Source organism: Dromiciops gliroides, chromosome 1 (genome assembly GCF_019393635.1).
Source record: "Dromiciops gliroides isolate mDroGli1 chromosome 1, mDroGli1.pri, whole genome shotgun sequence".
NCBI lineage: Eukaryota > Metazoa > Chordata > Mammalia > Microbiotheria > Microbiotheriidae > Dromiciops > Dromiciops gliroides.
In genome coordinates this window covers 107,584,108-107,601,204 of record NC_057861.1, presented here as the reverse complement: position 1 = coordinate 107,601,204, position 17,097 = coordinate 107,584,108, and positions in this window count along the sequence as shown.

The window sequence follows — 17,097 nt, the reverse complement described above, 5'->3', positions numbered from 1 at the left end:
GACAGAAGAGAAAGGAAGGAAGGAAAAAAGAAAGAAAAGAAGAAAGATAGGGAAGAAAGGAAGAGAGGGAAGGAGGGAAAGAGGGAGAAAAGAAAGAAAAAAGAAAGAAATTGTAAGAAATATCTGTCAACCTTTTGCTAAAATAGGTTCTCTAAGTCTTTCCAAAACATGGCTGTAACCTTGGGAAAAGTTGAATTTTTTTTTTATAGGCCTCTATCATTTGAAGATGTTACAAACCCCTTGATTTCCTCTGACCAGTTCTACAAATCCGTCCCTTTGGTCCAGTCTTGACTTGTTAATGCTCTCTCCATAACCAAGGCCTTCTGATCTACTTAGCAAACTTCTCTTTCATTGATCACCAGTTTTCTCGATTTGACTGCTCCTGGTGAAGAAATGACAGTTAACACCTGTTATTTAATGACGAGTCTCTTCCTTTCCCTTCTGCCAGGAACTGACAACTGCCAGGAGCAGTCAGGGTGATTTTTGATCTTCCCTTTGTTGAGTCAGTGTGGCCCATTCGTTCCCAGACCCTATTCGACTGCCATGCAAATGAACCTGAGCCTGTGGTCTCATTCTAAGTGTTGGGCACTTCCTCTCTTCCCCAACCTCTTTTCCCCAATTTGTGTACGGGTGGGCAGGGACAGATTAAGGGAATCGATTGAATAAAGACCCAGGAACTCCCACTTTAGAAAAAGTCAGGGAAGCTGCCCTGCTCTCCAGCTGCTGGTATTCTTTTGATCCTCTGAATATGATTTCTTCTGAACCTCTGGAAACACTCACATGAGCATTCATAGTGTAAGGTGTGTGTGTGTGTGTGTATGTGTGTGTGCACCCGTGTCACATATGCACATCCATATGGTTTGTTAAATATATAAACGTGCAGCTTGTAGGCAGCATGGGCAGATATCTCGAGAATCTGTCCATTCTTTCTCCAAAAGAGCTTTGATTTCTTCCTTGAGAGAAGCAGGAAAGGGCTATGGTTGGGTACTTGCTCCTTCCTTCACCTATCTCTTAGTGGGGTGTCTGTCTATCCCTCTCAAATGTCTCTTATCTAGGGATGTGCTTTTTAGGGGAGAGGGTCCAGGCCTAAAACCTCTTCTCTGGTTTTTTTTTTTTTTTTTAGGCAATGGGGGTTAAGTGACTTGCCCATGGTCACACAACTAGTAAGTGTCAAGTGTCTGAGGCCGGATTTGAACTCAGGTACTCCTGAATCCTGGGCCGGTGCTTTAACCACCGTGCCATCTAGCTGTCCCCTCTGGTTTTCCTTAAATATCAGAGTAGCCTTTAGCTTACACCTATTGACCTGGCCTCTTTCCTCCAAAATATGTTGGTTACAGAATAAAAGTTAGCATCTATATAGTGCTTTAAGGGTTGCAAAGCATTTTACAAATATTATATTATTAGATTTTCACAATAACTCTGGGAGATAGGTACTATTATTATCCCCATTTTATACATGAGGAAACTGAGGCGGACAGAGGTTGAGTGACTTGTCTGGGGTCACACAGCTCATAAGTATCTGAGGTCAGATTTGAGCTAAGGTCTCCCTGATTCTAGGTCCAGGGCTCCATCCATAGTGACACCTACTTATCAAATAAGAGACCAAACAGATAACAAATAGCATGTGGGCCAATTTTATTCAAGGGAAGAGTAAATAGAAGTTGGAGATGTCCCACAGCTTAGCATATATCAGAAAACATATGAGTTGAATGGGCTCTTTGCTGTGAGCAAGATGAGATTTCAGCTCAAATCAAGTAGATAAGCCCTGATCTCCCCCAAGGGGAACATCCCTAGTCTCAAGGGTGGCAAATTGGCATTTAGGAACATGTTGAAGAACTGGCTTCCTCTACATGTATGACATTTCCAAATTCTTTTTATATGTCTCTCAAAGAGAGTTGGGAATCATACATCTCTCTCTCTCTCTCTCTCTCTCTCTCTCTCTCTCTCTCTCTCTCTCTCTCTCTCTCTCTCACACAAAAAGCTTGTGTTCCAATTCTGCCCCCTACCTTCTTCAAAAAGCATTTCTTGATTCTCCTTAATGCTAGTGTCCTTTTTAAAAAATGCTAGTGCCCTTTTCCAAAGATTATCTACAATTTATATTGTATACTTCTTCTTTGTACATAGCTGCTTGCAAGACATCTCCACAATTAGACTGTGGGTTACTTGAGAACAAAGATTATATTTTTGTTTTTCTTTGTATTCCCAGTGTTTAACACAATGCCTGACCCATAGTAGGGGCTTTTAACAATGCTTCTTGACTTGATTTGGCTTACTGTCTTTTCAGCCTGTCAGCATTCTCTCTACCATCCAGAGTCACATCTCCTTCTTCATTCAAAGCGGCATGCAAAACACTCCAGGCTTGATTGGGGTCTCAATACTAGTAACAGAGGAAATCAAAATACTAATAATTGGAAGTAATCTAATCATCTATCATTCCTTCACTAAGCCTCTGCCTAGTTATCTCAGTCCTCAATTCAAAATAAATTCAATTCAATTAATGAATAGGTATTAAATTCCTACTGTGTATAATAATAAATATTCTCACATTTGCTAGGCTCTAGAGATTAAAAGATGAAAAATGAAAAACAACATCCTGCCCCCAGGGAGCTTATATTCTTTTGGAATGTATGGTGGTGATCTTGGGCTCTCCAAGGCTATGCCAATAGAATACAAGCTCTGACGTTGCTGCCTTGCCTGGAAGGGCTTCCAGACAATGCATATACTGTCAGACTTTGCTGCCGTCTTTGTTAGTTGGGATGAACTGATATTTTTCTTTCTTTCTTATTCTTTGTTATAGGGGAATCCTCTCTGGTGAGAGGAGGAAGAAATATATTTGGAAACAAAGGTGATGTAAAAACAAAAAGTAATAATAAAAATTAAACATTATTTTGCATGAAAAATATAATAATAATAGCTGTCATTTATATGATGCTTCAAACACTTCTTAAGTACCTATTGTGTTGAAGCCTGGTGTTGTAGTGGCTTCTGAGTCCTGCCTCTGACACATACTGGTGTGTGACCTTGGGTAAGTCACATGACCTCTCAGGCATCTAGGCAACTCTCTAAGACAGTTGTTCTTGACCTTATTGTTTTTTTAAGTCTCATGTGTCCTTTTGGCAATCTGGTGAAACCTAGAGACCTCTTCTCAGAAAAATGTTCCTAAATATATAAAATAAAATACAAAGGATTACAAAGCAAACTAATGATATTGAAATGCAGTCATCAAAATGTTAGGAAAAAAAACATGTTGATGGACCCCAAGTTAGGAACCCTTACCATGGCCAGTTGATATTGGTAGAAGAAATGTTAGTTGGCAGGTCTCTAGAACAATGAAATCACAGCCCCAATTCTGATTTCTATCTCTATGTTGAAACACAATGTGCAGTAGTAGGGCAGCTAGTCAGCATGGTAGTTTTGCTGGCCCTGGGGTCAGGAGGATCTGAGTTCAAATCCAGCCTCAGATGCTTTCTAGCTGTGTGACTCTGGGCAAGTCATTTAACCCTGTTTGTCTAGTTTCCTCATCTGTAAAATAAAATGGAGACAGAAATGGCAAACCACTCCAGTATCTTTAAGGGCAGCTAGGTAGTACAGTGGATAGAGTAATAAGCCTGGAGTCACAAGGGTTCATTTTCCTGAGTTCGAATCTCACCTCAGACACTAGTTTTGTGACCCTGGGCAAGTCACTACAGTATCTTTACCAAGAGAACAACAGCAAAAGGGGTAATAGGTAGAAGCTGGGCTGTGGATGCAGGAAGACCTGAGTTTTAAGTCATCCCTTTAACATACTAACATTCATACTAACTGTATAATCACAGGCAAGTTTTTTAGTCTCTGAGTGAACTGGTCTACTATCTAAGACTGCAAATTGTGGATGTGTATTGGTGTATTGGAGGTCTATATTGTTTGAAGGAGTTTTCACACACCCATGAAATCACAGGTACTGAGAAAAACATATGATCAGCATTGGGAACGAGACAAAAATTATAGTCCTTACCCTCAAGGAGCTTATAGTCTACTGAACACTAATGGATTTTATGTCTGTTTTCTAGGGACTAGTCTAAATAGGTATAGAGATGGGTACATGGGTCAACCAGAGGGTTGACTATCACACGATGGATTATCATTATGAGGGAAACCTCAGTCTTTTGAAATAAGCCATTTATGGCAGTTCCTTAACTGACTCTTTGAGCTTTAATCTAGAGAATGGAAGGAAGTTTAACACTTTTGCTTGTCAACTTTTAAAATCATAGTATCTTAGAATTGGCAGAAATCTTAGAAACTCTCTCATCTAAATCTTTCTTTTTAGTAATGGGGAAGATGAAACCCAGAGGGAGTGATTAATGAATGTATGAAAAAACATTTATTAAGCACTTACTACATGAAAAGCACCATGTTAAGGGCTGAGGACATAGACAGATGAGCAAGAGTGTCTTTCCTCTCAATGAGCTCATATTCAAATGGGAAATACAGAAGATTACAGCTGCAAGGCAGGTGGAAAGGTCCCATGGTCCTTAGAATGCAATGGAAACACAGATAGTAGTGTCTCTTCCTTAATGTCATTTCCTCTGACAAGATCACGGGGTTACAGACCTAGAACAGGAAGGAACCTCAGAAGCCATCCATTCCCAAACCCTAATTTTTCAGATAAGGAAACCTTTGCACTTGTAAGGAACCTAATAGATTATCAATGGCAGCATTCCTTACTCACTCAGAAGTATACGGATACATATCTAGTGATGAGGGGAACTCACTATTCTGAGACTTGCCCAGTGAAACACAACTAAAGAGTGCTACAGTCTGGACTAAATCCCAGATCTCTTGACTCGCAGTCTAGTGCTTTTTCTGCCAGCAATCATTCCTGGTACCATAGTCCTTCCAGCTTGACAAAGCTCTTAATGATAACATTAATGACTAGTATTTCTATAGTACCTTAAAGTTTGTAAAGTCACTTTACAAATATCTCATTTTATTCTTACAACTACCTTGGGAAGTGTTATTATTCTTCCCACTTTGAAGGTGAGGAATATGAGTCAGGCAGAAGTGACCTAATCCTGTATTACATAGCTAGTAAATGTTGGAGGCTGGATTTGAACTCAGTTCACGTACTTGCTGTGTGACCTTGGGCAATTCACCTAACCCTGTTTGCTTCAGTTCCTCATCTGTAAAATGAGATGGAGAAGGAAATGGCAAACCGCTCTAGTATCTTTGCATCTTTGCAAAAAACAACAACAAAAATGACCCAAATGGGGTCATAGAGAGTCAAACATGACTGAAAACGACTGAACAACAACAAAATATAGGATAGTTTGAGGAGGAGAGAGAACATTATAAACTAGGCAGCTCAGGAAAGGCTTTTCCTGAAGGAAGCTAAGGATTCTAAATGGTGGAGAAGAAGAAGGATTTGGGACAAACAGTGCACAGGCACACATGTGGGATATAGAATACTGAATTCTGGGTACAGCATGATGTTTCACTTTAGACCCTAATTTTTTCCTTCACAAAATGAGAATTGGGCTAGTTGTTCTCTAAGGTCCCCTCTGGCTCTAACAGGATGTGATATTGGATATGCGCACAATACAACAAAAACTTTAATTTTCTAGGGGTCAGTAACAGTCGGGGCTTTTATTTCAGCATCCAGACTTTCATATCTTGCCTAGAAATGCATTGGATTACTTCTGCATGTGCCTCTCAGTTCACGCTGGGGTTGCAGTTTGCTCTTTAGGACAGTTACTCAGGGGAGATTTTGTTCTCCAACAAGTAGCCAGCAGGCTACTTTGGGCCTCAGCATGCATACTATGTCCCTGTTAACATCCAGTTTGGGAGGATGCTTAGTGCCCAATCCCACCCCACCAAACCCCCTGCAGATCACAAATACTAGACCTGAGAGCTGACAGGGACCTGGAGAAATTGAGGCCCAGAGAGGGTAAGGGATTTGCCCAAGGCCACAGACTTAGCAAGCAACAGTCAGAATTTGTACTCAGATTCTCTGATTCTAAATTGCAAGCTTTGGCCATTATGCCAATGCTGTCTCTAGGGTCAGGTAATAAAGTATAGTTACTCTGAACCCTCAGGCTTCTCCTCTGCCCCAAGAGGCACGTGCTGTTTGAGTATTGTTACAATAGCAAGGGCCCGTGGCCTTATACCATAGTTATCCCTTCTACAACATGACTTTCCCCATAGAGAATTCCATATATTGCAGGTTGGCATAAGAAATTAAATAGGAATTTGGGGGGGAGTTTTGTGGAAGTCCCAGATGATAGGTAAAGGCCAGCAGATGACATAGAGCCTATGACTAAATACTTAACCCAAATTTTACAATCAGGTATGGCAAATACCATATAAAAGAAAAAGAAAAAAATTCAGACTTCTCTGGTATGAAGGGGGGCCTAAAAATTGTACACAGATTGTCCAGATCTTGGGGGTACCTTTCCCCTAAACCCCATGATGTCGAAGGGATAACTGTATATTGAATGTCTGTTATCTTGAAGATGACTTAAAATGAAATGATTCAAAAGCTGAGTTTTCTCCCTACCTTACCTTTAGAAAGGAATGTAGCCAGCAATAATATATGTTCTATAGAATAGGGCAGAGAGAGGTGAGTGACAAATGAAGCTGCTCATCTCATCTCTGAGAGAGGTAATGTGGTTTAGTGGATGGAAAGCTTGGTTTTGGATGTAGGAAAATCTGGGTCTTGCATCTGACACATATTGGCAATGGGACCCCAGGCAATTTACTTGAATTCTCAAGTCATTTAGGCAACCTCTTTATGATGAAAAGTGACACAGAAGCTGCTGACCTGTGTTGGTAGAGGGAGTGCCTTAGAACAGAGAAATCACAGCTTCAGTCCCGGTCCATCTCAGCTGAACTCATTGCTGGTTCTGCTACTGCTGCTGCTGCTGGGAGGGCTCTCTATAGGTCTATATAACTCTATCTCTCTTTTAACCATACTTATCATTCCTTTGGGGATAGGATGCTCCCAGAGAGGAGCCTCCTTAACCAATGGAGATCCTTAACTTCTCTACAATTTAAAATCTCAGAAGAGAGGTTAGCAAACTAGGGTCCTCTGGCCAGATCTGGCCAAATCGCCCACCTGCTTTTGTTAGCTCTGGAGTTAAAAATTCCTAGCTCCCGGGCCAAACAAAAACAGGCAGGTGAGTTTGCCAACCCCTGGGCAGAGTTGTCTGGGTCACTGAGAGGTTAAGGGACTTGCCTAAAGTGTATCACAGCCAGGACTTGAACATGACTCTTCCTGTTTCAGAGGCCAGCTGTCACTATGCCCCGTTGCCTCTGGTTTTGCAGTTAAATATTGGTGGAATTGTGAGAGATAGCTAAGATTTAGGGAGATCTCAGAAGGGTGGGGTGATAGGCTTAAATGAACAAGATAAAAAGTCTTGTTCTTGGGTTAAAAAAAGTAGCAAAAGTACTGGATGAGAAAGAGCTGGATTAAGAGTATCCCCTTTGGGGGTGGGAGTGGGGAAAATTGGGGCAGCTAGGTGGCTCAGTGGATAGAGCACCAAGCCTTAGGATCAAGAGGACTGGAGTTCAAATCTAGCCTCAGATATTTGCTAGATTTGTGATCCTGGTCAAGTCACTTAACCTCCTTTGCCTCAAAAAAAGAAAAAGAAAAAAACTTTGGGTAGGTGGTAGTTTTAGTTGACTAGAGATTGATTTGGCAGCTGGAAAAGTGAATGTGGTCTTAGTTTGTAGAAATAGAAGTATTATCTTAAAAGAGGAATATGAATTCCTTATCCTCTGTTCATGTAACACCTCATCTCTAGTATTGAGCTCAGTTTTAGTGAAAGGAAAAGATCAATAATCAATGCCTTGAGTATACCCAGTATGGTCTGAGACCCCAACCTTTGTTTTTCCTAATAAAGGTTGGTTTCTTTGCCCAGAGAGACTTTTCAGTTTCTTTCTTACACTAGCCACCGTATTTTAAGAGGTGTATATCAGGAGTCTTCTGTTAAATGTTTTACAAATAGTCCCCCCGCCCCAAATTACTCATGACACTTTTTAAGGCTTAATCTGTGTTAACATTTCCTCCATCACTTTCTTAAGTCTAGATGAGTACTGTCAAGTTCAAATAGAAATGTAATAGAAATGTAAGGAGTCCTGGTGCCTTATATTGACTTATAAAACCACATATTGACATTATCTATAGACTATTGTATTTTTATTTATTTTATTAAATATTTCTCAATTACATTTTAACTATTATGGTGGTGGTGGTGGTGGTGGTGGTGGTGGTGGTGGTGGTGGTGGTGGTGGTGGTTTCAGTTGCCACTCCATTAGGGTATTTTTTTTTGGCCAGGATACTGGAGTTGTTTGCTATTCCAATTCATCTTACAGATAAGAAACTAAGGCAAACAGGGTTAAGTGACTTGCCCAAGGTCACATAGCAAGTAACTGTCTGAGGTTGGATTTGAACTTTGATCATCTGACTCTAGATCTGACATTCTATATACTATAGCCACCTAGCTGCCTTTTGAGTATTTTCAGCTCCTGTATTTGATACCTCTAGTCTAGATAATCAACAAAACAATAAACCAAGCCCCAATTTTTGGCATTTGCCCATTTTTGAAGTGTAAAGACTCACAATGATGCCAGTATGAGGTAGCTCCAGGACACTCCTGGGCCATATATTGCAAAATGCATACCAGGTGTTGGGGCCAAATTTAATATGGGGAGAGTTAATTGGGTGGCTCACTGTAATATTGGGGTTCAGAAAATAATGAGGGACCTCTAGGTCCAAAGCTTCCTCGCCTCCGAACTGTCCTTTTAGTTCTTTCTCCCAAGCCAGTAAGAAAGGAGCTTAACAGCCTCTTTTCCACAGACAAATCAGGTTTTATTAAAAGTTAAGGACAAGGGAATAGGGAAAGAGGAAAATGGATAATCTCTCTGGCTCTAGCAAAGGCTGTCTCAAAACCAAAAACTTGCTTTCAGCTCAGCTAATTCAAAGAGCTGGATTTTATTAACTCACCACCAGGGGTCTGTAATTTCTATGGAGCCAGTCTCCAGTCCGCTCCGACAGCTCCTACAAGGCCAGAGAGAGAGCTACTTCCTGTTGGGGTCCCTTTTTCTACTTTTTTCTCCCTGCCCCAAAAGGGGAGGACCTTCCAGTTGTGTGGCTGAGGCTGGTTCTCTGTTGATGATGCAGTCCACAGAATTGTTTCTTTGAGAAACACGGAGTGTTTCCTTGATGAAACAATAAAAAACAACAGAATATAATACCCTATGCTAACAAACAATATAATAATAACAATGTAGGAAAGTGAGAAAGGGGTTATCACAGTAATAGTACACCTTAGGGTTTTTGTGTTGGCCTTTAGATGCCTGACCAGAAAGCGCTGGTGCCATAATGATAGCTTCAGCTTCTGAGGCCCAATGGCCCCACCTATATCAAATTTATTCAGAGGGGCAGTCCCTCATGGATGAAACTGGACTATGTCCAGCAATTGTGGTCTACATAGTCACCATCATAAGCAAACTATGGACTTCCTAAATGTATTTGGCTGTTCTCTCAGCCTCCATCAGGGCATCTTACGTGTACGTGTCTCTCCTCCTTGCCTGCTTAATTTCCCGTTTTCTAGTTCTACATTTCCTCAATGAGTGTCCTTGTTGCAATTCCAATTCTCACACAGGGAATAAAACAACCAGGCTATTAGGTGGAGTGGTGGATGGAGTGTTAGACTTGGAGTCGAAAAGTCCTGAATTCAAATCTCTGCCTCAGATACTTCCAAGGTTTTTGACCCTGGCTAGCTCATTTAACTTCTCAGCCTCAATTTTCTCATCTGTAAAGTGGAGGTAGGGAAGTGGTGTTGGATTTCAAGGTCTAAATCTATGATGCCCATGATATACTAATTAGGATGGTTAAAAAGTCTGGAAATGGTTATATGAAGAATGGTTGGTCAGGGGAACTGAGCCTGCTTATTCTGAATGAGAGAAGATTTAGCAGGAAATAAAAGCTCTCTTTAAATACCTGAGGAGCTGATTAAGTAGAAGGATAGGTTGTATTCTAGGCCTCAGAGGGCAGAACCAGTATCACTGGGGAGAAGTCACAAAAAGTCAGGTCCTGAAGAGTTGGTGTTCAGTTGTGTCTGACGCTTCACGACCCTGTTTGGGGTTTTCTTGGCAAAGATACTGAAACGGTTTGCCATTTCTTTCTCCAGCTCATTTTACAGATGAGGAAACTGAGGCAAACTGGGTTAAGTGACGCAGCTAGTAAGTGTATGAAGCCAGATTTAAACTCAGAAAGTAGAATCTTCTTGATTCTAGGCCCAGCACTCTATCCGTTTTGCTACCTAGTTGAACCTTTGAAGAGTTAGGCCTGTGCAAAAGAGGAAGGAAATGTCTTGCAAAGTCTTAGGGTTTAAAGCACAGGCCAGATGCTTCCAATTTGGGGTGCTGTAGAGAGGATTCTGTTTGACTAGATGACCTCTAAGATCCCTTCTTACTCTAGGATTCTAGTCCCCCTCTTACTGAGCTCTGAGGGAAGTGCAATTCAGAATCTCCTATAAGCCCAGGTAGAGGGAAAGCAGATGACAGTGCTGTAATCAAATTGCTTTTCTCCCCTTTTGCTTTCTTCTCTTTTGTTTACTGTATTCACAGCAGAGAGGGCCGAGCTTCTCTATGGGTGCAGGATGAAACGCAGACACAGGGAGAAGCCAAAAGCTATTGCCCAAATGCCAAGAGTCCTCTCGACTGCCAATTAGGTAAAGGATATGGCTTATTATTGTGCCCCGAAGGTCATTGAAATGAGTGGCATTTCAAAGCCAAAAGATTCTGTTTGGAAACACAGAAGCATCCACATGGGAGCCCAAGAGCTTGGTTGCCTTCCAGGTGTAATGGCCCCTTCTCCCAGCTCCTAATTTACTGTTGGGCCTAAACCTGGAATTCTTCATAGCCTTGGTAGCCAATATCCACTTCTATGCAGGTGTGCTGCGAGAACCAAAAAAAAAAAAAAAAAAGGTCTGGAAAATAACAAAGACCCAAATCCAAGAGACCTGGGCCAGATACAAACCAATATTTTAATTGCACCTGGAAGAGGAAATCTATCCTGTCTACCTAGTAGTGCTCAGGGTTGTGTATTTCATAGAAGCTGGAACACTGACAGTGACAGTGTTGTTTTAATCTCAGACTTTCTTGGCCGGGGTAGGGTTTGGACCTAAAGAGAAATTACCTCCCCTCTCTGGACCTCAGTTAGAGGGCAGGGACAATCTTTTGCCTCTTTTTGTAACCCCATTGCCTGGCACGTGGTAAGCACTTAATAATTGTTTATTGAATTGAATTGAATGAAGAGGTCAGACTAAATCATGAGTTCTTAACCTGGGAGTCTATGAAGTTAAATTTTTTTTTGATAATTTTATTTCAGTATAATCAGTTTTCTTTATGTTTCATTATATGCATTTAAAAACATTATTTTTGGGAGTCCATAGGCCTCACCAGATTGTCAAAGGGGTTCATGACATAAAAAAGATTAAGTACCCCTGCATCTGATCATCATTAAGGACTTTCCTTGTGCTGAATTTTAATATCCTGTGACAACCACAGAGAGGAGACGGTACAAGCTGGATCATATTAATACAAGTTGGGATCCTCCTTGCCCTCCAAATTTCCTTATACATCCTTGTACATAATACTTCCTGGGATTGTCTTTGCTACTTCAGTTTACTCCTACTCATCCATTTCTCTTCCTACATGTCCCCTTTCTGGGCCTCAGTTTTCTCATACACCAAGTGTGGAGAAAAGATTGGACTAAATGATCCTTGAAAGTACATTCTGCTCTATTTCTAACATTCTGCAAAGTATCCTAAGGTCCCTTCCAACAAACATTTAATAACATTTTAACAATGCTAGGATTATTCCAACACTGGAAAAAAATATTCACCTGGTTCTCAACCTACTGGTCTTTCCCCTAAATTCCATTTCCTTCAATTGGATCTTTAAATTTCCACAAGGTGTTGACATATGAACTTTGTCCTATTGAGCTCACTCTTGCTCAACACTCAGGTTCCTGGAGAGGAATGAGCTCAGAGTTGCTGAGCATGGGCACGTCTGAGCTCACTAGCCATGTATGGCCCAACCTGTGTTGGGGTATCAGCTTTTACTGAGTTCCTGCTGTGTATAGAGAGTCACTAAACTTTACCAAAGGGTTGCCAGAGAAACAGGAGGCAGGGGCCCTGCTGTTAAAGGGTCTATGGTTTGCCTGGGAAGACAGAGTGTGTTCCAGACATTATAGCTGTTATTTTCCATTCTCCCCCCTGACCCAGAGAAAATGTTAACAACCACTCTTTGGGTATGAAAGGATGAAATTCTAAAATGTAATAGCTAGAAGGGACAGTAGAGATTGTCTATTCCAACCCTTTTCTTGTACAGATGGTGAAAGTAAAGGAGATAATATTAGCTTATATTTACACGGTACTCTTAGGAATTACAAAGTGCTTTGTGCTCATTAAATCTCACTTGATTTTCACAACAATCCCAAGAGGTGGGGATATGGACTGGACATGTTATTTTATTGGTGTAGGGGACTCCCAGGCAAGGAAACTTCCTCTACCAATGTTGATTGGCACCCTCTCTGCAATTTATAGTCTTAAGAGAGTTGTTTAGAATACTGTGAGGTTCAGTGATGTGCCTGGGGTTGCACAGTTGGTACGTGTCGGGGGCTAGACTTGAATCCAGGTTTTGCTGGTTCTGAGGCTGGCTGTCTCTCATTAATCCCATTTTAAAGATGAAGCTTAGATGTTAACTCTCAGAGCCAGAACTTGAACTAAGGTCTCCTAATCTAAGTCTAGTTCTCCTTCTATTATACCATGGTCCACCCCTGTGTCATTCTCTGAAGAGCTATCAAAGCAGGTATGCAGCAAAGCATGTATGCAGTTTTTTGGTACAATATGGAATAGAGATTCTGCCTAGTTGTGTGAGACAATGAGGTTCAAGTCTTTGGGCTAGGGAGAAATCTTTTCTCTATTTGTAGCTTTAAAATGAGATTATTTAGAAATCCTCATATACAAGAAATAGGTAGAAATATTCATTTACAAGAAATCATGGAACTATATATTCTCTTTAAGGATCACCTAATCCAGTCCCTTCATTTACAAAGGTGGAAACTGAGGCTCAGAAAATTAAGCTTTTTCCAACCCTGACATTCTGTGAGCTTTGAAGAATGAGTGGCATCACAGTTGGTAAAGTTGGAGGAGAAGTGGGCATTTCAAATACAGGAGATGGGACGATCAAAGGGAACCAAGTGTGAAAGGGAGCTGTTTTTGGAACAGCCGTCAGCTGTGTGATCTGCACAAACAACTGAACCGTTATATCAGATGGGAATAATAATGCCCTCTCCTAATAATCACAACAATCATGGGATTATTAGGCAGAAAAATAGACAATAAATACGAAAGTATTTTGAAAGTTTAAGGGGCTGTTCTCACGAATGTCAGGTATTACTTAAACTGGAGGAGATTGGTTAGGGATGGCGGGGGGTGGGGGTGGGTGGGATGAAAGCCGTCTCCAAGAACTGTCATGGAGAAGAGAGATCAGCCTTGTTCTTCTTTGCTTCAGAAGGCAGAACTAGGAGTACTGGATGGAAGCTACAAAGAGGCAGCTTTTGGCTTTGTGCAAGGAAAAATCTCTAACCATGTGAGCTGTCATAAAATGGAGCTGATATGACATGTCCTTAGTTCTTCCCTCCTTGGTAATATGTTTGACTACAGATATCCTCTAGCTGTGTGAAGGAGAAGGATGGGAGAAGAGTCCACCTCACTCTTACTTCAGTATCATAGGAGTAGTCACCAAATAGATTCAGATTAAGGGAGATGATATTCCAGTGTAAAATGGACTTCTGTGATCCAGCAACGTGGTTCCTAAAGAGTCACATGGGTCAAAGAGGTAGCTTTCTGTTTGTATGATGAAGGTCAGACTTTCTTCATTCCATCTTGACTCCTTTTATTGGCAAAATTTCTAATAGGTTATGTCAGCCATGGGGGTGGAGCATGTGACCTAGTTTAACCAGAAATAGTCCATAGTAGAACCTACTATTAGTACTACTAGTAAAAATAGCAGGTGCTTTTTCTTGCTTTCTTCCTTTCCAATGAGCTGAATGCCAGCAACAGCCTGAACGAGCTGTTTGTTGTCCTTGCTTCATTTTTTTCTGAAGGAAGGAGAAGTGGGGGAGTATAGTAGAAAATCCCCAAATTTAGCGTAAATGGAAAGAGATAGATAGAAGGCTGCTCTTATGGTTAGTAGAGAAACAAAAAGAAGTTCATTTCTTACCACTTTTATATGTATTTTTTCTCTTTCTGCTACAAAGTCCAAGTAGCTTAATTAACATTCAGGTAGGCTGGCCCATGTTGGACATGGGAAAGGTATTAATCAGTTAATAATTGTGCATTTTTCTATTTAAAAATACTGCTAATCATTTTATTTTCATTACATGAGTCAATTTTTGATAGCTTGGTTGGTTCATTACTTAGCTAAGGATTTAGGTTTTGTTTATAGGATGACATCCTCATCAAATACCTCTTTCTCTTGAGCCACATTATATAGGTATTTTGTTGGGTTCACCTTCACAGTAGTTTTATGTTAAAAAAGATACCAGGATTCCTGGTCCCCAATGGATTTGGGAATTGAGAAGTCTTAATAATTGGTAGAAAATTTCCCTTTCTCAGTGGGCTGTCTAACAGAACGGGGTGGTACTAATATTACCTTCCCTAGAGATCTTCAAGTGGAGTTTGGATGACCACTTGTTAGGGGTTTTATAGAGGGGGTTCCTGATCAGGAAAAGATAGGTGGTGAACCTCTGAACTTTAGCGTGCCTTTACATTTTTAGTATCTCTGATTCTATTTTTGGCTCATGTACATGGCTGATGTTCACATGTGACCTGCCGCTGCCTCATGAGCTAGTGAGGAGCCAAAGCCTGGAGGAGATTGATTGTCTAACCCTACTTTAATGCTTACTCCATATGTTCATACTTGTTGGCTTGGCCAGAGTTGCTTAGTCCCCTTCCATGGGGATGAGTATGGAAGGGCATTTTAGGGCAGTATCCAATATTTAGAGGTTCTTAATCTCCTCCATTTCTTTTACCCCTTATTCTAATTAGATGGCAGAAGGCCACTTAGACTTTCCTCGTATGTCAATAAAATACTCTCCAGTACTTTAAGTGTAAAAATGTGAGACACGGAAGGGCTTGCAGAATTGGTGGGCTATGAAATGGTTAACTATTGGCTCTGAAGAAAATGTACTCTTGGCATACTTTTAAATTTAATCTACTCTATTACCGTATTTTCCATCACTTTTTAAAGTTTAGTCAACCAATAAAACAACAAATCATGCCCTGATTTGTAGCATTTCCTCATTTCTGAGATGTAAATGTGCGTACTGAAAATTTAAGTCAGGCTTTTATGAGTCACTTTAAGCAACTCCATCCACATGCCTAGTTAAGGAGAACCTTTAAAGGTTATCTATCTAACTCCCTTGTATTTGTTTGTATTTTTTTGACTTTATATTTATTTTGCATGTAATTATGTGCCTACTTCTTTCCATCCCCATTTTCATGTGGGTTCCTTGTGGGTGGGAATTGTCATATTCATTGTCCTTTGTGTCTCCAATGCCTGCTGCAGGGATAGGCACATAATGAAGGCTTAATAAATTCTTGTCAATAAAAAAAAATCATCTCTTGCAGATGGCCAACTGCAGAGACCCCCTAACACCACCAGGATCAAACATAAAATCTTTAGTTTGATAATGAAAATATTTACTCTGCCCCTTAGGGCAGCTAGGAGGTGCAGTGGATAAAGCACCAGCCCTGGATTCAGGAGGACCTGAGTTCAAATTCGGTTTCAGACACTTGACACTTACTAGCTGTGTGACCTTGGGCAAGTCACAACCCTCATTGCCCCACCAAAAAACCACTAAAAACCCACCAAAAACAAAACAAACAAAAAAACTCTCTCCATGTATACTATGACACTTGCACAAGATGATCCAGTTTTGACTCTGGGCATTTCCACTCATTGTCCCCCCCATACCTGGAATTCTCTCCTTCCAAATCTCCACCTCCTGTCTTCCCTTCAGCTAAAATCCTAACTTTGAAAAGGAGCCTTTTTGGATCCCCCTTAATGATAGTTCTTTTGCTCTGTTAATTATCTCCAATTAATTCTGTATATAACTTACTTCTATATAGCTGTTTGCATATTTTATCCCCATTAGACCATGAGCTACTTGGGAGTAGAGATTGTCTTTTGCCCTTTTTTTTTGGCATCCTGAATTCATAGTACAGTACCTGGCACACAGTAGGCACTTAATAAATCTTTGTTGATTGACTTTTCTCTGGGCAATCTGAACTCTTGGTGATGCACTAAGCCAATAAACCTTCTGGGGTAGTTGGATACAGACTTTCTGAAATGTGGCTCTGTCAACCAAGAGATGAGACCTTTACACCAATGGGAAAAAAAGGTCAATGTCTAGATCTAATACTGTGTGATTACTAGGAAAAGGGCAACTTTTCCTTAAAGTATAAAGGTCTGATAGCAGAAACTTCCCTAAAAGTGGATTTTGATAGAAGTAGAGAAGACCCTAGTTCTGGAGTGTGGGAATGGGTGACAGTGCCTAGAAAGGGCAAGAGAGATATGTGGCCATTTTTACTGATTTCACAACTCTGTCCGGGGCTGACCCTGTTGGAGAGAACCACAGTCTAGTGCATCCTCTGTCTGCCCCTGATCTCTGTGTTATAGTTCCTTTTCCAGGTACCTGCCAAAGACTATGCCCATGGGAAATGCAGCCCTACTAACCCAGCCAGTTGACTGGCGTGTGTTTGTTTTTCATTCCCAGAGGGTAGTTCTGTGGTTTTCCCACCTGCACCTAAACACAGCAGAAGAGTCTATAGAACTAGGGCAAAGGTGAGAATGGAGATTCTAGGTGGTTCCCCGCCTGCATTCTTGTCTGCCTCGTGGGTGTCACATCTTCAGATTCTGGGGTTGCCTCATATTAACCACTCAATCAATTAATAATTTATTAAGCACTTACTACATGCCAGGTGTTGTGCTAGAAACTGGGCATGGAAACATGGAAAGTTTCCACTCAGAAGAAACTTATATTCT